The following is a 22,466-nucleotide window of genomic DNA, read 5'->3' on the forward strand; positions in this document are numbered from 1 at the left end:
GGGATTGGAGAGTTGGGGAAGATGAAGTGGGTGTGTGTGGTGAATGATGTTAGAAAAGAAGGGAAAAATGGAGTTTTGGGGCTAAAATCGCGTCTGGGGCCCACTTGGGGAGGCTCCGCCCTTTTCCCGCGGTCCTGGCCCGCGCCCGCGGCCGGCAAACGTGGGGGAGAGTCAGGGGACCCGCGGTCCCGCCCCGCGGCCGCGGGTGGTGACCGCGGGTGACTCCTGGAGTCGGGAACAGCTGACCCGCGGTCCCACCCCGCGGCCGCGGGTGGTGACCGCGGGGGTACTGGGCGTTTTGCACAGTCCGCTCGTTTTGCTCCGTTCTCCCTCGTCCGGACTCGGATTTGGTCGCCGTTTGCGCTCACGGATTCCTATCGAGACGTACTTCAATCTCATATCTTCAAAATCCTCCAATTAATCCTTGATTTTTCCTGAAATTACTCCAAAACTACACCAAGACATCAAATCTTCATAAAACTCAACATTATGGTACAAACACGCATTGGCAAACAAAACATGAAGGAAAATGACAACAAATCATGTGGAATTGAGGTACGAAAACCATGTTTGTCAATATTCCACAAGGTTCCCAACATTCTGCAATTATTAATTAAATATCCTTATTTCATTAATATTCAACATAGTGCACGAAAATTATGATTAGATTTTTAATTTAATCGAGCTTAACGATTAAAATACATTCACCTTAAGGAACTACTCCTAGTACTAAACATTAATTGTTGCAATAATTATAAATTATACATTTTTGAATATGATAGAGTTATTTGGAGACCATCAAACATTCGAACAACGAGCACCAAATCATGTGCGTCGATCTCGGTATATCAAAGAGTGATGATTTATCTTGTGAATATTTGATATTTTCGTTAATTGTCATAGATATAGTCAATCAAATATTTTATTTATGAAAAATTAATTTGATGAAGAGCCAATCCCATGAACAATGCATCTACAAAACACAGTGTTCGTATAAAACACAAATGTACATTACCAATGTTCGTGGTTGTGTTCGTAAAAGAAAAAATGAACATAATAATATTCGTTGATATATTCGTAAAAAATAAATGAACATACTAATGTTCTTCGATATTTTCGTAAAAAAATAAATAGCATACGAATGAACATACTAGTGTTCATCGATATTTTCGTATGAAAGCAAATTAACATAAATGTTAACATATTATGAACTGTAATATTTTTACAAGAACATAAATATAAACATAAATTTGGAACATACACTTTTTCACAAATAATATTATTTCTACGAACATATACAAATAAGTCAGTCTACACGTCCTTATTATGTTCATGAGATTAATATAGGATCCATATTTATGCTGATCCAAAAATTAATGAACTTGAAGATCGGTCAATACAGAAGTATTAATTGATGTGTTTTTAAAATGATCTTGAGGTCATATTCTGCAAATATTAATTAAATATGGCTATTTCATTTATATTCAACATAGTACACGAACATTATGATTAAATTTTTAATTTAATCGAGCTTAACGATTAAAATACATTCACCTTTAAGGCACTACTCCTAGTTACTAAACATTATTTGTTACAATAACTGTAAATTATGCATTTTTGAATATGTTAGAGTTATTTGGAGACCATCAAACATTTAAACAACGAGCACCAAATCTTGTGCGTCGATCTTGGTATATCAAAGAGTGATGATTCATCTTGAGAATATTTGATATTTTCGTTAATTGTCATAGATATAATCAATCAAATATTTTCTTTATGGAAAATTAATTTGATGAAGAGTCAATTCCGTGTGAACAATGCATCCACAAAACACAGTGAACATTCTAAATGTTCGTTGTTGTGTTCGTAAAAGAACAAATGAACATAATAGTATTAGTTGATATTTTCGTAAAAAATAACTGAACATACTAATGTTCTTCGATATTTTCGTAAAAAAAAAAAATAACATACTATTGAACATACTGGTGTTCATCGATATTTTTGTATGATAGCAACTTAACATAATAATGTTCACATATTATGGGCAGTAATATTTTTACAATAACATAAATATGATAAAATACGAACATACCCTTTTTCCCAAATAATATTATATATAGAGGCAGCACCCTACTCTAGCCAAAACCTTTTAATTATAGGAAATTCTAGCCATACAAATAAAAATATGGAAATAATAGCATTTTTGACTGAAATACCCTTTTAGTGTGTAACAGTATAAAATACTCTATTACACACATTTTATAAGCGAAAAAGTGTGTAACAATGTAAAATACAGTGTTACACACTTTTTCGCAATCACACACTTTTACGTAATTACACATTTTTGAGAAAAAGTGTGTAACATTGTAAAATACACTATTACACGATTTTTGAAAAAGTGTGTAACAGTGTATTTTACACTGTTACACACTTTTTTGCAATTACACACTTTTTTGCAATTACAAACTTTTACGTTATTACACACTTTTCCGAAAAAGTGTACATTTACATTAAAAAAGGCTAGTTTTTCCATATTTTTATTTGGGTGGACATTTTTTCCTTTTCTTATCCAAGAAGTGCTAATTGAGCCCATTAACTCTTATATATACGAACATATATATAAATGAGTTAATATATAAAAGTGTCCATTTTCATATTGTAAAATTAAAATCTAGCCTATGAAATAAAAATATTAAAAAATGGCCAGTTTTTTAGTAAAAAGTCAGAAATACCCTTACTCTTAAAAATTAAAAAAACATGCTGGGGATAAGTCTCTCTCTACACTCTCTCTCTCTCTTCTTTGTTATATTCTCTCTCTAGCTACCAGAAAGTTTGTTGAGATGATAACTGGATTAGCAATCTCTACCAGCAAAGCTTGTCAAAGTGAATTGGTTATATGTTAATCGCAATGTGGACTATCCACATATTTCTCTCTCTAAAACCAGAAGAGAGAGAAAGAGATAGATGATTCTCTCGCCAGTCCTTGCAACCAGATTTCTCTCTCTGCAACACTCGTCGGATTCTTCATTCTCAGAAACCTGAAGTCCTCGCCTGACCTTGCAAATGACGTTGTCAAAGAAGAAATCGAGTCCTCTGATTTTGTTCCCCTTTCTTCCAAGGTCTGCACGACATTTGGGAAGGAATTTTGGATCTGCATGGCAAGCGGCAGATATCTCTTGAGGAATTTGGTTTCATCGAGCTCTTGTCAACGGCTAAGCTTTCAGCAAATTAATTCAATTGTGAATTTGTGATGATTTGTGAATTTTATTGGATAGATTTGATCGATTAAACAAAAAGAGATTTTGGAAATTGATTAATGTTCTTGAATTCACAACTAGATCTATCAATTCATAATTTAATGTTTTTTAATTTACGACCAGATCTATGAATTCACAACTTAATATTTTTGAATTCACAACCAGATCTATGAATTCACAACTTAATGTTCTTAAATTCACGACCACATATGTGAATTCACAACTTAATATTTTTGAATTCACGACCACATCTATGCATTCACAACCAGATCTATGAATTCACAACTAAAACTCGAATTCACAACCAAAAAAAATTCTAGTTGTGAATTCACAACCAACATAAATCTGGTTGTGAATTAAATTTTGGTTGTGAATTCGTTTGTTGTGAATTCACAACCAAAAAATTCTAGTTGTGAATTAAATTTTGGTTGTGAATTCGACTGGTTGTGAATTAAATTTTGGCTGTGAATTCGACTAGTTGTGAATTCACAAACAAAAAATTCTGGTTGTGAATTCGACTGGTTGTGAATTCTCAATTCACAACTAAAAAATTTTGGTTGTGAATTCACACTGGTTGTGAATTGCGGGATTTTTTAAAGGGGTGATGTAAAGTGGATATTTTTTTAATTTTTAATGTGGAAGGGTATTTTGGTAACAGTGGCCATTTTTTAATATTTTTATCTTAGTGGACAATTTTTAATTTTACAATATGAAAGTGGCCATTTTAAAAATCCACTCTATATAAATTATCACATCCTTTATATAGTATTATTGTTGCATTGCTGAACATTTGGTGTGCTAAAACATATAAGAAAACCATGAAAAAAAATACGCATTTATAATCATTACTAAACTACCTTTGCTATTGTCCATGATTTATATTAAAGTGAATAAAATGACAGCAAACATCAATATCAGCACAAACTTCAAATGTCTATTTCGGGTTTTCAAAACTTTTTTTTTCACAGCGAAACTTTTTATCCCGGACAAATCTTCGATAATCTTCTTCAATTGCACGTTTTCTTCATCCAATCCATCACGTTTTCTTCCTCCAATCATCACGTTGATTTATATGTGAATTGCTGAACGAATTGAAGTTCGTAAAAAAAATTCTAAATGCACATAAGCAATCTGTCTATTAACTGTAATCCTTCGTCAAATTAAAAAGAATGAATTGTCGCTCAGCATCATATTAAATAACATAATGATACGAAGATATTCTGTCAATTGATGAACGGAGTTAAGTTCGTATAAAATTATAAATGCACATAATTCATCTGGTTATTGTGGCACATAATCCATCTGGCTATTAAGTTCGTATAAAATTATAAATGCACATAAAATAACACATCTTCATGAATAGAGAACGATGAATGTCACTCTAGAATTCTCGTACATTTACTAAATATGGATTCAACAACAATGGATAGTTAGGCCGAGTGATCCACGACTAGGGATGGGGTTAAAGAAGAAGGGGAAGAAAAGGGGCGTCATTTATAGCCGTAAAACTTACTCATCTTAATAAAACTCGTCATTTTTATTCATTAATACTCAATTGAAAACAGTCTATGAAAGACAGCATAAAACTTAATTAATATCATTAATCAAGTTATACATCGTATGAAACCATTCTCTTAAGACTCAAAGTATGACATAACATACTATAACATCAACAACATCTTGCAGCGGAAAGTAGCTAGACATATGTATGAAGACATATTCTAGACAGGTTAACTATTTATTAACAACCCTGGAGACTCCGCTCATTGCAGCACCATCATCACATCAGCTCAACCTGCACATTTAGAAAACATATGCAGGGCTGAGTACAAAAGTACTCAGTGGGCACGTATGCCTAAGTATAAAAATACATGCTTCAAAACTGTAAATTGTCATGCCATCATAAACAGTACAGCAAGGGAATTTTAGCTAAAAGGCCCAAGCTTACTAAATTCATTTGTGATTCTTAAAGTTCGACTGATCAGTCTAAGTTCTCTTGTAATCTATCATATCTGGAACTGTGTGCCGGAGAGGTGGCCACCTCTCACGGTCACTTGACCGGCCAACCCGCTAGATGACTCACGGTCACTGGTGTACACTAGTCCTGGCAGGATAGCTATCAACTGCTCAGGACCCAAATTCGATTGCATCATTGGCAAAGCCAAAGCAGATAGATATCATACTAAAATTGAAACATTTTATGGCAAGACAATACTTGAAATAACTTTAACTCAAAGATTTTATCATGAAATAGCTTGCTTGAACGTAACATTTAAATTCATTTGATATATATGAAAGTAATGCCCACCTCGTTGTGTCTCTGTATCAATGAGTAACGTCACTCTCTCCCTCAAGTCGTTACTTCCCAAAAGGACCTTCATCGTTATGAAGAATTGGTGAGAAGTTATAAAAGAAACCTCGATTAATAATCTAATCTCTTTTATGAAACATTAGTATCTCTAATGTTCATCTCTCTTGATTGTTAATCAATATAACAATTATTATCTCTCGTCATTACTCATTAATTATAACATCCTTATGTTATAATTAGCAGCGCTTCAATTAAAAGAAATATTTAACACATCGAAAAGTCCACTTTCTTAGCAGATCTATTCGCTCTCATCTCGTCTAATTAACCAATTAGAAAGTTAAACTTTCCATTAGGTATGTATTTGAGTCACAGGTCAACAAGAATTGACTATGCTCAAATTCTAATTTCACTAAAAATTTCGACATGACCTATTCATATATAATGTCAGCCACGAGATTTCAACGCGTGAATCTCACTACGTGAACTCGTCTCTCGACTCAAAACTTAACATCTTGACATCTTTTCAACGCAAACCAAACAATTCAAAATCATCAAAACTCTTTATCAGTAAACTATCATTTATACTCGACACCAATTGTTCGAGTGTCAGATACCAACATTTATGTGCGTTAATCATAACTCTCACAACTCACACCATTTAGTCATATCGTATCATCCATCAAAATAAATATAATCAAGTTGTTTTCTAGAAAGTTTTGCTGTTTTTGTGTCATCTTTAAAAATTCATAACAACCAACTCAATCATCATAAACTCTCATACCAATTGATCTCAAAAACTCCATGAAGTGTAGTTCACTCTAAAAATGGTAGTTAACCAAAAAGGTTAAAGGTTTTTGGAGATATTGCTCTTTTAGTGTAGGCTGTCAAAGATTGACAGTTTCTGCCAATTTTGTTTAGGCCATTAGAAACCAAGGCAAACCTTAATAAAATTCCATCAAATTTAATCAGCCAAAACTAAAGGTATCCTTGAAGATTTGGTTAAAATTTCACAAGAGAAAACGTTCATATGATCTGCCAAATAAACAATGAAACTCATACACTTTTACTGTTGGAAAAATATGACAGCAGAACAGGGACTTTTTGAAATAATAAACTGCTCTGTTTCAGAGGTCATAAAAATCGAAATCTTATGTTTTTAGAAAAGTATTGAAGTCTAGTTTCGTTTAAAAAAAACGGTGATGCAAAATCCTTCATGGATTAATAGATATAAACGTTTTTGTGAAGTCTACCAACAGTTGACAGATTCTGTCAAGGATTTTTTCAAAATATCTTTAAAATACCAAACATCATCCAAAAGACATGAAATTTTGCAGCGACGAAATACACATATCATAGATAAACATACTAAAATTTCAGAGCCATCAAGCAATGAAAACTCATCGAAACATAAGCTTTAAACTGCTGTAAAATTTTGACAGAATTCCAGTTTTAATTTCGTTCAACAATTATCATCCATAAATTGTAAATCAATTAGCATGCTCATGTGATATCGTAGAACACATATACGCAATAATATTCATTATGCAACGTCCCAAACTTCACGAATTTAAATAATCATACTCTAAAAACTTATACAATTTTCGTGCTTGGAAAAATACGAATTTAATATATATCGATTCTAGCATACCCTTAAGCACAAATATCAAGTCAAAACGATCAAACAAAAATCGAAAGACAAGCTAATATGTGAAAAACGGGGCTGCCCTCATGGGTTTCATAGCTACGGTTCGTTCCGTTCTTACTCCCTTCATTAAACATGCTCAACATCTACCCAAGAACAACATACTAATATTTCACGACGATCCGACGTCGTTTCAAAATAAAGTCGAGAATCGACGTTTTTCGACGTCGACGAAAATCGAAAAGAAAACCATCAAAACGTAGGTAGAGATCTTACCTACTTAGATACGTGATCGAAAAAATGATCGGCGCTCGTCTCGGTGCTCAAATCGGAGGTCAAAAGCTTGAGCTCAAACTAAAATGAAAATGGCGTGAACTAGTGTGTGTTTTAGGTGTTGTATGTGTGAGATTAAAGTGTGAGTGGAGTGTTTGGCTGATACAGCCGTATAATATGTGTGAGTGAGTGGGGTTGGGTGGTTGGTGGAGTGGTTAGGGTAGGGTAGGTTAGATAGTATATTATCCCACTTAGTCGTTAAATATCTCGTTTCGTCTCGTTTTAACGACTAACTACCCATATTCTTCGTTACTCGTCCTCTTAACTCCTACTCACTTTCATTACACTCGTAATTCTATATAAATATAGAAAACGCAAGCTCGTTCTCGAAATTCTGATAAACAAGCTCGGTTCGTTTATCGAGAAATCCCGGTTTACTATTCACTCGTCGTCCAAAAATAAAAACTTTCATTATTGGACTCGTATTGAAAAACTAAGAATATTTCTCGACGACGTGCACGTAAAATTTTGAAAGTCGACAAAAAGACGAAATAGCCGTATTTTACTATTCATCGTCAAAAAGTCAAAAATTTCAAAAACGTCTTAACGGACTCAGATTTCACTTCCGAGTTCATCGTTCTCATTCAAATAATTATCTCGAATTATTCAAATACTCAAACTCAACTACGGATTTAAAATCCCACATCATCCACACATCATCAAAAGAACATCTCAACGTCTTAAAAATAACAAGGGAACTTCATATAACTCCTCATCTCTTTACAAAGTAAATCAAACAAGGGATCTAAACCTTAATTACTCAAACTCAAGCAATTAATCACGTAATCAAAAGCCCGGGTATTACATACCCTCCCCCTTAAAATAAATTTCGTCCCGAAATTTGTACCTCCTGTAAATGTTTCGGGTACTTCTCTCACATCTTATCCTCAAGCTCTCTTTCCACTTCTTTCTAACTATCATATCTCCATTGAACCTTATCCAATGCAATCGACTTATTACTCAATTGCCAAATTTTATGATTTAGCATCATCTGAGGTCTCTCTTCATAACTCAAGTCTGGTTCTAAGATCATTTCTTCTTAGTAAACCACATGGTTTGGGTCGAAAATATATATCCTCTCAATTGTGACACGTGAAACACGTTATGCACATTTCCAAAGCTAGGTGGCAAAGCCAACCTGTACGCTATTGGACCTATCTTTTGCAATATCTCGTAAGGACTTATAACTCTGGGTCTAAGCTGTCCTTTAACTCCAAATCTATTCATCCCCTTTTGAGAATGAAACCTTCAAGAAAACTTTGTCTCCAATCTCGAAACTTTGTCTCACATCTTATAGGCAAACTCAATTAGTGGCAACACATTCTCCTGATGTACTCCTCTATCAAGGATAGTAGTTCTTATCATATCTTCCATCGTCTGCTATGCTAAAATTCATCCTTGTACCCAACTCTTTCTGTAACTCATCCAAAAACGTGATGATTTTTTTTTTCGGATCTCTCTCTGAGGTGTGATCTACACCGGTACTCAATGCAATCTTATAATCTCACGAACGTACAATTGTGCTAACTTATCTGGTCCATACGCGATTAGGATCGGTATGAAATGTGCAGATTTTGTTAGTCGATCTACAATCACCCAAATTGTTGTATTTCCTCTTTGACTTTTGGGTCGATCTACAATCACCCAAATGTGCAGATCTACAATCACCCAAATCTACAATCACCCAGATTGTCGATCTACAATCACAAAATCCATCGCTATGTGATCCCATTTCCACTCGGGAATCTCCAACGGTTTTAACTTCCCATAGGGTCGTTGGTGTAATGCTTTCACTTGCTGACAAGCTAAGCATCGCTCTACAAACGAAGCTATGTCTTGTTTCATTCCGTCCCACAAAAATCTCTTTTTCAAATCCCGATACATCTTTGTGCCTCCTGAGTGGGCAGTGTAAGGCGCGTCGTGAGTCTCACTCATGATCTTATTCTTAAGTTCATCATCGCGGGAATGCCTATTCTCCCCTAAAAAAATAGCATTGTCTGATGTTTTTTTTTTTTTTTGTAATTCTTGAGATCTCCTGCTCTTATCCTTTCTCGTAACTTGTTCATTGTCTGATCTTTCCTTGTGCTTCAATCACCATTTTCCTCAAACTAGGCATCGTCGCAACAATACTCGCTATCGTCTCTGGTGGTTTTATCATCTCTATCCTCATCTTGTCAAAGTCCTTTATAAGCTCATCCTCTCTCGTGAGAAGACATCCTAACTTTGACGAGACCTTTCAGCTCAATGCATCGGCTACTACATTGGCCTTGCCAGGGTGATAATTAATGTCGCAGTTAACATCCTTTACTAATTCGAGCCATCTCCTTTGCCTCATGTTAATATCCTTATGCTCGAAAAAGTATTTCAAAGTTTTGTGGTTCGTGAAAATCTCACATCTAACTCCGTAGAGATGATGTCTCCAAATTTTCAGGGCATGCACAACAGCTGCAAGCTCTAAATCATGCGTTGGATAATTTATCTCGTGGGGTCTAAGTTATCGTGATGCATAGACTATAACTCTTTCTTCTTGCATCAAAACACATCCTAGCCCACTCTCTAACTCATCTGCGTAGATGGTACACTCTTTATCCATTTCTAGGACTATCAGCACTGGTGCTGTAGTCAATTTCCTTTAAGCTCTTAAAAACTCTTTTCACACTCCTCTTTCCAATTGTATTTAGCTTATTTTCTAAGTAATTGTGTCATCGGTCTTGCTATCGTGGAAAATCCTTCAATAAACCTCTGATAGTATCCTGCTAAGCCTAAAAAGTTGAGAATCTTGTTAGGCGTAGTTGGTGATCTCCACTCATGTACAGCTTGTACCTTGACGGGGTCAACTTTAATTCCTTCAGATGATATAACATGTCCTAGTAAAGTTACTTTGTTCAACCAAAACTCGCACTTGGTGAATTTGGCAAAAAGCTTCTCAACTCTTAGTGTTTCCAACATCGTTTTCAAATGTTTTGGAGCTCCTGCTCATTCTTCGAATAGATGAGAATATCATCTATGAAAACTAGGACAAATTTATCCAGTTATTGATGAAAACTCAATTCATGTGATCCATGAAAACTACTGGTGCCTTCGTCAAACCGAATGGCATAACTATGAACTCATAGTGCTCATACCTCATTTGAAAAGCTGTCTTAGGTATATCATTCTGTCAAAATTTGAACTGGTGGTAATATGATCTCAAGTCAACTTTCAAGAAAAATGCGCTCCTCGTAATTGATCAAACAAGTCATCTATCCTCGGCAAAGGATATTTGTTCTTGAGTGTCAATTTATTCAGCTCTCGATAATCTATGCACATTCTCAACGTGCCATCCTTCTTTTTGACAAAAAGGACTGGTGCTCCCCACAGGGATACACTATGTCTAATAAAACCTAACTCGAGCAATTCTTGTAGCTGAATCTTCAGCTCTTGTAGCTCCTTAGGCGCCATTCTATAGGGTGCCTTCGACACTGGTGCTGATCCAGGTTCTAGGTCGATAGTGAACTCCAACTATCTTGTTGGTGGCAATCCTGGTAAGACCTCGGGAAATACATCTCTATGTTCTCTTACCACTGCTACATCCTCAAAAGTTTTTTTTTTTTTTTTACTTGATTCTCCTTCATCATTCAAGTAAACTAGGCAAGCTTGTGCTCCTTTCTTCTTTACCAATTTCGACGCCTGAAGTGCCGAAACGATTGGAACTCTCTTCTTTCTATCAATGCCGTGAAAACATGTCTGTTCCTTCCCAGGTGGTTGGAAAGTTATTTGTCTCTTCTTACAATCAATCGGGGTAAAGTTCTCTGCTAACCAGTCCATCCTTAGAATAATGTCTACGTTCCACATAGGCATTAAGTGCAAGGTTCTTGCTTTCATCTTTAGTGATCATAACTCAAGCTCTAAGTTAGAAATCATGTGAGAAACTGTAGTAGCTCTTCCTACAGGAGTGATTACTCTCAACTCGGGACTAGCTTGTTTTGGTTCGAGTTTGAAGGTAACATGTTTCAACCAATTAAAGAATGCGAGGCTCTTGTATTAAACAGGATTCTAACTGGTGCATCCAATAACTTGCCCATACTACCTTAAAGTCCTGCCTTAAACCAGCACTTAAAACTCAGACATCTCTTCATCATTATCCATCTTCTGATGAGCGAACATGATAGCTCACAGAATTCTCAATTATACTCTACAATCGATTTCTTTCCTTGCATCAAACTTCGATAATCAGCCTCTCGCTGCTTACTGTACTCCTCGGTACATACTTCTCAAGAGTAGTCTTCAATTGTTCTCAGGTGTAGTTTACCAGTTGCTCGGGTGTTAAAGTCCTCTGACGTGCCTCTCACTGATCTTATACATCAAAAGAATCTACTAGGATAACTCAAAAGTTGTAAGGGTTCAACCCTAGAATGACATCAAAACAAATTGTTCAAGAGACTCAAATGAATGACCAGAGGGTGGAATGAAGTAACTACCAGGTCGAACAAAAATGACCTAGAGTAAGAACCCATCTGGCTTTTCAACCGAAAGTTGAAACACATGGGTTTATAAACCCAAAACACGTCTACTGAGATTTGGATCATGCGGACTGGCCAGGTCCAACATAATCACTCCCCAGTCACACGGGATATACTATCCCGAACTTGGAAATTCTGTGTCTTCTAAACCATCAACATACTATACATAACAAAACTTAAGTTCACACCAGCAAGCTAAAAGCTTAAACTCAGGGTCCTATGTTCTAGACTCTTGTTTCGAAAGTTCAATATTTTTCGACTCTCCTCTCATGTTGCGGTGGTGGTGGCGGAGTATTATCCCGCCTATCCTTCACATCACACTCTTGATGACATCTTTGAGGCATTTTTGAAATCACAAAAGGAAAACTCAACTCGACCAACGCTCTAAGCATCCTCGAAACTCAAGTTCAATTTACTAACTCAACTTTAAGGAAACCCTCACGGTCACCTTAACATTCATCTGTAAGGCAATAAGCACTCACGAAATATTAACAAAAAGACCACTCTGGTCAACCTAATATATCCATCAGTAGAATGCCTCTTTTTAGAGGACTTACATAAAGGGGTTATATAAACCCTACAAAAACCATAGTATCTATCGTAATGTCCCTTCTAAACCGACACCATTAATAGTACTATGTCTCGGTCTGGACCTCTTACAGTAATTGCTACCAGTTAACTCATCTAGTTGCTACTTTAGCACACTAGGAACATCCATCTATTTAACATCAATAGGGTACTATATTCGCATGCTTATCTATCAGCATGTCAAAAGCTCAAGTATCAGTATCTCCTAAGTAAGTTATATACATCGCAATGTAATTGAAACTAATCAAAAACAAAGGTGTACTGCTCATACTCTCAAGATCATCCTTAGCTCTAGCCTACATCGGATTCTCTTCTCATCCTCATCAACTCTAGCCCTCCTCGGCTACTTCTCATCCTTTCAACCCTAGCCTTCCTTGGCTCTTTCTCATCCTTTCATAGTTTATGAACATGTGTTTGAAAATCTGCTAGGGTATCTCTGTACCACATACTGTACGCCTCGTCCTCGTATCTGATCTTCCCTGAGTTCGATCTCACAACAGTCCTGGCCAACCTATAAGGAGAACTTAAAGGTGACTCTAGGAACTAACTCTACTTGGCTCCAGCAACAGAAATAAACAAAACATAACTTAGCAAAACTCCTACTAAGTAGTACTGTTATCTTAAAACTCAAGCTCAAAATATCTAAATTCTCATCTCGTCCCATCTTTACTTAGTAGGGAATCTCTCTAAACAATGATATTAGATCCCTTAATCTAAATCATCGTGACTCAGTAAGACAACTCAACAATTCTCTCTCAAAGCCATCTCCAAAGACTATGGCTCATGATACCTTCTCAAGTACCATTAAGGTTGCGTGAGCAAAACTCGCGTCACCAAACAACTCAACATATCGTACAATATCTCATTGCAGCATGCTAATAACTCATCATTAATCATGCTATTATACTCAAGCTCATAACTCAAACTCATAACTCAAACCAACAAGTACTTAAAGCAATTGCTAATTCTCTCAAGCTTTAGCTCTAAGTTCTCATTTCATCCTTCTACTTAGTAGAAAATCTCTCTTAACAATGACATTAGATTCCTTCATCTAAATCATCGTGACTTATCACAACTGCTCAAACAATTCTCATCACAAAACATCTCAAATACATCACATCATAACTCATAATTATGCATCTTCAATCATATAACATCATATGATATAAACGCTCTCATGATTCATCATGTAACGTCAACATATGCTCTTACAACATAATAACTCATTATTAATCATGTTGTCATCCTCAAACTCAAACTATGCATCTTCAAAGCATAACATCATAACTCATCATATAACCTCAACATCGTGCTCTTCAAAATTTAACGTCAAATAAACTTTGAAATTTTACATACCTCGTTGAGCCTGGTGTGATGGTGCGCTGAGCTCACGGTTGTTAATAACTATTAGTCTAGTGACTCATTCTAGACTAAACTCAAGACTTCTAATTCAGAGCTTTCCTTCGCTCTGATACCACTCTGTCACAGCCCGCCCTAACTATGGATAGTTAGGCCGAGTGATCCACGACTAGGGATGGGGTTAAAGAAGAAGGGGAAGAAAAGGGGCGTCATTTATAGCCGTAAAACTTACTCATCTTAATAAAACTCGTCATTTTTATTCATTAATACTCAATTGAAAACAGTCTATGAAAGACAGCATAAAACTTAATTAATATCATTAATCAAGTTATACATCGTATGAAACCATTCTCTTAAGACTCAAAGTATGACATAACATACTATAACATCAACAACATCTTGCAGCGGAAAGTAGCTAGACATATGTATGAAGACATATTCTAGACAGGTTAACTATTTATTAACAACCCTGGAGACTCCGCTCATTGCAGCACCATCATCACATCAGCTCAACCTGCACATTTAGAAAACATATGCAGGGCTGAGTACAAAAGTACTCAGTGGGCACGTATGCCTAAGTATAAAAATACATGCTTCAAAACTGTAAATTGTCATGCCATCATAAACAGTACAGCAAGGGAGTTTTAGCTAAAAGGCCAAAGCTTACTAAATTCATTTGTGATTCTTAAAGTTCGACTGATCAGTCTAAGTTCTCTTGTAATCTATCATATCTGGAACTGTGTGCCGGAGAGGTGGCCACCTCTCACGGTCACTTGACCGGCCAACCCGCTAGATGACTCACGGTCACTGGTGTACACTAGTCCTGGCAGGATAGCTATCAACTGCTCAGGACCCAAATTCGATTGCATCATTGGCAAAGCCAAAGCAGATAGATATCATACTAAAATTGAAACATTTTATGGCAAGACAATACTTGAAATAACTTTAACTCAAAGATTTTATCATGAAATAGCTTGCTTGAACGTAACATTTAAATTCATTTGATATATATGAAAGTAATGCCCACCTCGTTGTGTCTCTGTATCAATGAGTAACGTCACTCTCTCCCTCAAGTCGTTACTTCCCAAAAGGACCTTCATCGTTATGAAGAATTGGTGAGAAGTTATAAAAGAAACCTCGATTAATAATCTAATCTCTTTTATGAAACATTAGTATCTCTAATGTTCATCTCTCTTGATTGTTAATCAATATAACAATTATTATCTCTCGTCATTACTCATTAATTATAACATCCTTATGTTATAATTAGCAGCGCTTCAATTAAAAGAAATATTTAACACATCGAAAAGTCCACTTTCTTAGCAGATCTATTCGCTCTCATCTCGTCTAATTAACCAATTAGAAAGTTAAACTTTCCATTAGGTATGTATTTGAGTCACAGGTCAACAAGAATTGACTATGCTCAAATTCTAATTTCACTAAAAATTTCGACATGACCTATTCATATATAATGTCAGCCACGAGATTTCAACGCGTGAATCTCACTACGTGAACTCGTCTCTCGACTCAAAACTTAACATCTTGACATCTTTTCAACGCAAACCAAACAATTCAAAATCATCAAAACTCTTTATCAGTAAACTATCATTTATACTCGACACCAATTGTTCGAGTGTCAGATACCAACATTTATGTGCGTTAATCATAACTCTCACAACTCACACCATTTAGTCATATCGTATCATCCATCAAAACAAATATAATCAAGTTGTTTTCTAGAAAGTTTTGCTGTTTTTGTGTCATCTTTAAAAATTCATAACAACCAACTCAATCATCATAAACTCTCATACCAATTGATCTCAAAAACTCCATGAAGTGTAGTTCACTCTAAAAATGGTAGTTAACCAAAAAGGTTAAAGGTTTTTGGAGATATTGCTCTTTTAGTGTAGGCTGTCAAAGATTGACAGTTTCTGCCAATTTTGTTTAGGCCATTAGAAACCAAGGCAAACCTTAATAAAATTCCATCAAATTTAATCAGCCAAAACTAAAGGTATCCTTGAAGATTTGGTTAAAATTTCACAAGAGAAAACGTTCATATGATCTGCCAAATAAACAATGAAACTCATACACTTTTACTGTTGGAAAAATATGACAGCAGAACAGGGCCTTTTTGAAATAATAAACTGCTCTGTTTCAGAGGTCATAAAAATCGAAATCTTATGTTTTTAGAAAAGTATTGAAGTCTAGTTTCGTTTAAAAAAAACGGTGATGCAAAATCCTTCATGGATTAATAGATATAAACGTTTTTGTGAAGTCTACCAACAGTTGACAGATTCTGTCAAGGATTTTTTCAAAATATCTTTAAAATACCAAACATCATCCAAAAGACATGAAATTTTGCAGCGACGAAATACACATATCATAGATAAACATACTAAAATTTCAGAGCCATCAAGCAATGAAAACTCATCGAAACATAAGCTTGAAACTGCTGTAAAATTTTGACAGAATTCCAGTTTTAATTTCGTTCAACAATTATCATCCATAAATTGTAAATCAATTAGCATGCTCATGTGATATCGTAGAACACATATACGCAATAATATTCATTATGCAACGTCCCAAACTTCACGAATTTAAATAATCATACTCTAAAAACTTATACAATTTTCGTGCTTGGAAAAATACGAATTTAATATATATCGATTCTAGCATACCCTTAAGCACAAATATCAAGTCAAAACGATCAAACAAAAATCGAAAGACAAGCTAATATGTGAAAAACGGGGCTGCCCTCATGGGTTTCATAGCTACGGTTCGTTCCGTTCTTACTCCCTTCATTAAACATGCTCAACATCTACCCAAGAACAACATACTAATATTTCACGACGATCCGACGTCGTTTCAAAATAAAGTCGAGAATCGACGTTTTTCGACGTCGACGAAAATCGAAAAGAAAACCATCAAAACGTAGGTAGAGATCTTACCTACTTAGATACGTGATCGAAAAAATGATCGGCGCTCGTCTCGGTGCTCAAATCGGAGGTCAAAAGCTTGAGCTCAAACTAAAATGAAAATGGCGTGAACTAGTGTGTGTTTTAGGTGTTGTATGTGTGAGATTAAAGTGTGAGTGGAGTGTTTGGCTGATACAGCCGTATAATATGTGTGAGTGAGTGGGGTTGGGTGGTTGGTGGAGTGGTTAGGGTAGGGTAGGTTAGATAGTATATTATCCCACTTAGTCGTTAAATATCTCGTTTCGTCTCGTTTTAACGACTAACTACCCATATTCTTCGTTACTCGTCCTCTTAACTCCTACTCACTTTCATTACACTCGTAATTCTATATAAATATAGAAAACGCAAGCTCGTTCTCGAAATTCTGATAAACAAGCTCGGTTCGTTTATCGAGAAATCCCGGTTTACTATTCACTCGTCGTCCAAAAATAAAAACTTTCATTATTGGACTCGTATTGAAAAACTAAGAATATTTCTCGACGACGTGCACGTAAAATTTTGAAAGTCGACAAAAAGACGAAATAGCCGTATTTTACTATTCATCGTCAAAAAGTCAAAAATTTCAAAAACGTCTTAACGGACTCAGATTTCACTTCCGAGTTCATCGTTCTCATTCAAATAATTATCTCGAATTATTCAAATACTCAAACTCAACTACGGATTTAAAATCCCACATCATCCACACATCATCAAAAGAACATCTCAACGTCTTAAAAATAACAAGGGAACTTCATATAACTCCTCATCTCTTTACAAAGTAAATCAAACAAGGGATCTAAACCTTAATTACTCAAACTCAAGCAATTAATCACGTAATCAAAAGCCCGGGTATTACATACCCTCCCCCTTAAAATAAATTTCGTCCCGAAATTTGTACCTCCTGTAAATGTTTCGGGTACTTCTCTCACATCTTATCCTCAAGCTCTCTTTCCACTTCTTTCTAACTATCATATCTCCATTGAACCTTATCCAATGCAATCGACTTATTACTCAATTGCCAAATTTTATGATTTAGCATCATCTGAGGTCTCTCTTCATAACTCAAGTCTGGTTCTAAGATCATTTCTTCTTAGTAAACCACATGGTTTGGGTCGAAAATATATATCCTCTCAATTGTGACACGTGAAACACGTTATGCACATTTCCAAAGCTAGGTGGCAAAGCCAACCTGTACGCTATTGGACCTATCTTTTGCAATATCTCGTAAGGACTTATAACTCTGGGTCTAAGCTGTCCTTTAACTCCAAATCTATTCATCCCCTTTTGAGAATGAAACCTTCAAGAAAACTTTGTCTCCAATCTCGAAACTTTGTCTCACATCTTATAGGCAAACTCAATTAGTGGCAACACATTCTCCTGATGTACTCCTCTATCAAGGATAGTAGTTCTTATCATATCTTCCATCGTCTGCTATGCTAAAATTCATCCTTGTACCCAACTCTTTCTGTAACTCATCCAAAAACGTGATGATTTTTTTTTTCGGATCTCTCTCTGAGGTGTGATCTACACCGGTACTCAATGCAATCTTATAATCTCACGAACGTACAATTGTGCTAACTTATCTGGTCCATACGCGATTAGGATCGGTATGAAATGTGCAGATTTTGTTAGTCGATCTACAATCACCCAAATTGTTGTATTTCCTCTTTGACTTTTGGGTCGATCTACAATCACCCAAATGTGCAGATCTACAATCACCCAAATCTACAATCACCCAGATTGTCGATCTACAATCACAAAATCCATCGCTATGTGATCCCATTTCCACTCGGGAATCTCCAACGGTTTTAACTTCCCATAGGGTCGTTGGTGTAATGCTTTCACTTGCTGACAAGCTAAGCATCGCTCTACAAACGAAGCTATGTCTTGTTTCATTCCGTCCCACAAAAATCTCTTTTTCAAATCCCGATACATCTTTGTGCCTCCTGAGTGGGCAGTGTAAGGCGCGTCGTGAGTCTCACTCATGATCTTATTCTTAAGTTCATCATCGCGGGAATGCCTATTCTCCCCTAAAAAAATAGCATTGTCTGATGTTTTTTTTTTTTTTTGTAATTCTTGAGATCTCCTGCTCTTATCCTTTCTCGTAACTTGTTCATTGTCTCATCTTTCCTTGTGCTTCAATCACCATTTTCCTCAAACTAGGCATCGTCGCAACAATACTCGCTATCGTCTCTGGTGGTTTTATCATCTCTATCCTCATCTTGTCAAAGTCCTTTATAAGCTCATCCTCTCTCGTGAGAAGACATCCTAACTTTGACGAGACCTTTCAGCTCAATGCATCGGCTACTACATTGGCCTTGCCAGGGTGATAATTAATGTCGCAGTTAACATCCTTTACTAATTCGAGCCATCTCCTTTGCCTCATGTTAATATCCTTATGCTCGAAAAAGTATTTCAAAGTTTTGTGGTTCGTGAAAATCTCACATCTAACTCCGTAGAGATGATGTCTCCAAATTTTCAGGGCATGCACAACAGCTGCAAGCTCTAAATCATGCGTTGGATAATTTATCTCGTGGGGTCTAAGTTATCGTGATGCATAGACTATAACTCTTTCTTCTTGCATCAAAACACATCCTAGCCCACTCTCTAACTCATCTGCGTAGATGGTACACTCTTTATCCATTTCTAGGACTATCAGCACTGGTGCTGTAGTCAATTTCCTTTAAGCTCTTAAAAACTCTTTTCACACTCCTCTTTCCAATTGTATTTAGCTTATTTTCTAAGTAATTGTGTCATCGGTCTTGCTATCGTGGAAAATCCTTCAATAAACCTCTGATAGTATCCTGCTAAGCCTAAAAAGTTGAGAATCTTGTTAGGCGTAGTTGGTGATCTCCACTCATGTACAGCTTGTACCTTGACGGGGTCAACTTTAATTCCTTCAGATGATATAACATGTCCTAGTAAAGTTACTTTGTTCAACCAAAACTCGCACTTGGTGAATTTGGCAAAAAGCTTCTCAACTCTTAGTGTTTCCAACATCGTTTTCAAATGTTTTGGAGCTCCTGCTCATTCTTCGAATAGATGAGAATATCATCTATGAAAACTAGGACAAATTTATCCAGTTATTGATGAAAACTCAATTCATGTGATCCATGAAAACTACTGGTGCCTTCGTCAAACCGAATGGCATAACTATGAACTCATAGTGCTCATACCTCATTTGAAAAGCTGTCTTAGGTATATCATTCTGTCAAAATTTGAACTGGTGGTAATATGATCTCAAGTCAACTTTCAAGAAAAATGCGCTCCTCGTAATTGATCAAACAAGTCATCTATCCTCGGCAAAGGATATTTGTTCTTGAGTGTCAATTTATTCAGCTCTCGATAATCTATGCACATTCTCAACGTGCCATCCTTCTTTTTGACAAAAAGGACTGGTGCTCCCCACAGGGATACACTATGTCTAATAAAACCTAACTCGAGCAATTCTTGTAGCTGAATCTTCAGCTCTTGTAGCTCCTTAGGCGCCATTCTATAGGGTGCCTTCGACACTGGTGCTGATCCAGGTTCTAGGTCGATAGTGAACTCCAACTATCTTGTTGGTGGCAATCCTGGTAAGACCTCGGGAAATACATCTCTATGTTCTCTTACCACTGCTACATCCTCAAAAGTTTTTTTTTTTTTTTTACTTGATTCTCCTTCATCATTCAAGTAAACTAGGCAAGCTTGTGCTCCTTTCTTCTTTACCAATTTCGACGCCTGAAGTGCCGAAACGATTGGAACTCTCTTCTTTCTATCAATGCCGTGAAAACATGTCTGTTCCTTCCCAGGTGGTTGGAAAGTTATTTGTCTCTTCTTACAATCAATCGGGGTAAAGTTCTCTGCTAACCAGTCCATCCTTAGAATAATGTCTACGTTCCACATAGGCATTAAGTGCAAGGTTCTTGCTTTCATCTTTAGTGATCATAACTCAAGCTCTAAGTTAGAAATCATGTGAGAAACTGTAGTAGCTCTTCCTACAGGAGTGATTACTCTCAACTCGGGACTAGCTTGTTTTGGTTCGAGTTTGAAGGTAACATGTTTCAACCAATTAAAGAATGCGAGGCTCTTGTATTAAACAGGATTCTAACTGGTGCATCCAATAACTTGCCCATACTACCTTAAAGTCCTGCCTTAAACCAGCACTTAAAACTCAGACATCTCTTCATCATTATCCATCTTCTGATGAGCGAACATGATAGCTCACAGAATTCTCAATTATACTCTACAATCGATTTCTTTCCTTGCATCAAACTTCGATAATCAGCCTCTCGCTGCTTACTGTACTCCTCGGTACATACTTCTCAAGAGTAGTCTTCAATTGTTCTCAGGTGTAGTTTACCAGTTGCTCGGGTGTTAAAGTCCTCTGACGTGCCTCTCACTGATCTTATACATCAAAAGAATCTACTAGGATAACTCAAAAGTTGTAAGGGTTCAACCCTAGAATGACATCAAAACAAATTGTTCAAGAGACTCAAATGAATGACCAGAGGGTGGAATGAAGTAACTACCAGGTCGAACAAAAATGACCTAGAGTAAGAACCCATCTGGCTTTTCAACCGAAAGTTGAAACACATGGGTTTATAAACCCAAAACACGTCTACTGAGATTTGGATCATGCGGACTGGCCAGGTCCAACATAATCACTCCCCAGTCACACGGGATATACTATCCCGAACTTGGAAATTCTGTGTCTTCTAAACCATCAACATACTATACATAACAAAACTTAAGTTCACACCAGCAAGCTAAAAGCTTAAACTCAGGGTCCTATGTTCTAGACTCTTGTTTCGAAAGTTCAATATTTTTCGACTCTCCTCTCATGTTGCGGTGGTGGTGGCGGAGTATTATCCCGCCTATCCTTCACATCACACTCTTGATGACATCTTTGAGGCATTTTTGAAATCACAAAAGGAAAACTCAACTCGACCAACGCTCTAAGCATCCTCGAAACTCAAGTTCAATTTACTAACTCAACTTTAAGGAAACCCTCACGGTCACCTTAACATTCATCTGTAAGGCAATAAGCACTCACGAAATATTAACAAAAAGACCACTCTGGTCAACCTAATATATCCATCAGTAGAATGCCTCTTTTTAGAGGACTTACATAAAGGGGTTATATAAACCCTACAAAAACCATAGTATCTATCGTAATGTCCCTTCTAAACCGACACCATTAATAGTACTATGTCTCGGTCTGGACCTCTTACAGTAATTGCTACCAGTTAACTCATCTAGTTGCTACTTTAGCACACTAGGAACATCCATCTATTTAACATCAATAGGGTACTATATTCGCATGCTTATCTATCAGCATGTCAAAAGCTCAAGTATCAGTATCTCCTAAGTAAGTTATATACATCGCAATGTAATTGAAACTAATCAAAAACAAAGGTGTACTGCTCATACTCTCAAGATCATCCTTAGCTCTAGCCTACATCGGATTCTCTTCTCATCCTCATCAACTCTAGCCCTCCTCGGCTACTTCTCATCCTTTCAACCCTAGCCTTCCTTGGC

At 36.3% G+C, this 22,466-nt stretch overlaps 1 long non-coding RNA gene across 1 annotated transcript; it reads right to left on the reverse strand.

The window, feature by feature from the left end:
- Positions 1-13,794: 13,794 nt before the first annotated feature.
- Positions 13,795-17,360, reverse strand: LOC131017306 (uncharacterized). The gene is made up of 2 exons (XR_009099544.1): positions 16,941-17,360; positions 13,795-14,506 (listed from the first exon to the last, which is right to left on the reverse strand). It is a non-coding gene; the product is annotated as an uncharacterized LOC131017306 (long non-coding RNA).
- Positions 17,361-22,466: the final 5,106 nt, after the last annotated feature.

Source organism: Salvia miltiorrhiza, chromosome 3, assembly GCF_028751815.1.
Source record: "Salvia miltiorrhiza cultivar Shanhuang (shh) chromosome 3, IMPLAD_Smil_shh, whole genome shotgun sequence".
Lineage (NCBI taxonomy): Eukaryota > Viridiplantae > Streptophyta > Magnoliopsida > Lamiales > Lamiaceae > Salvia > Salvia miltiorrhiza.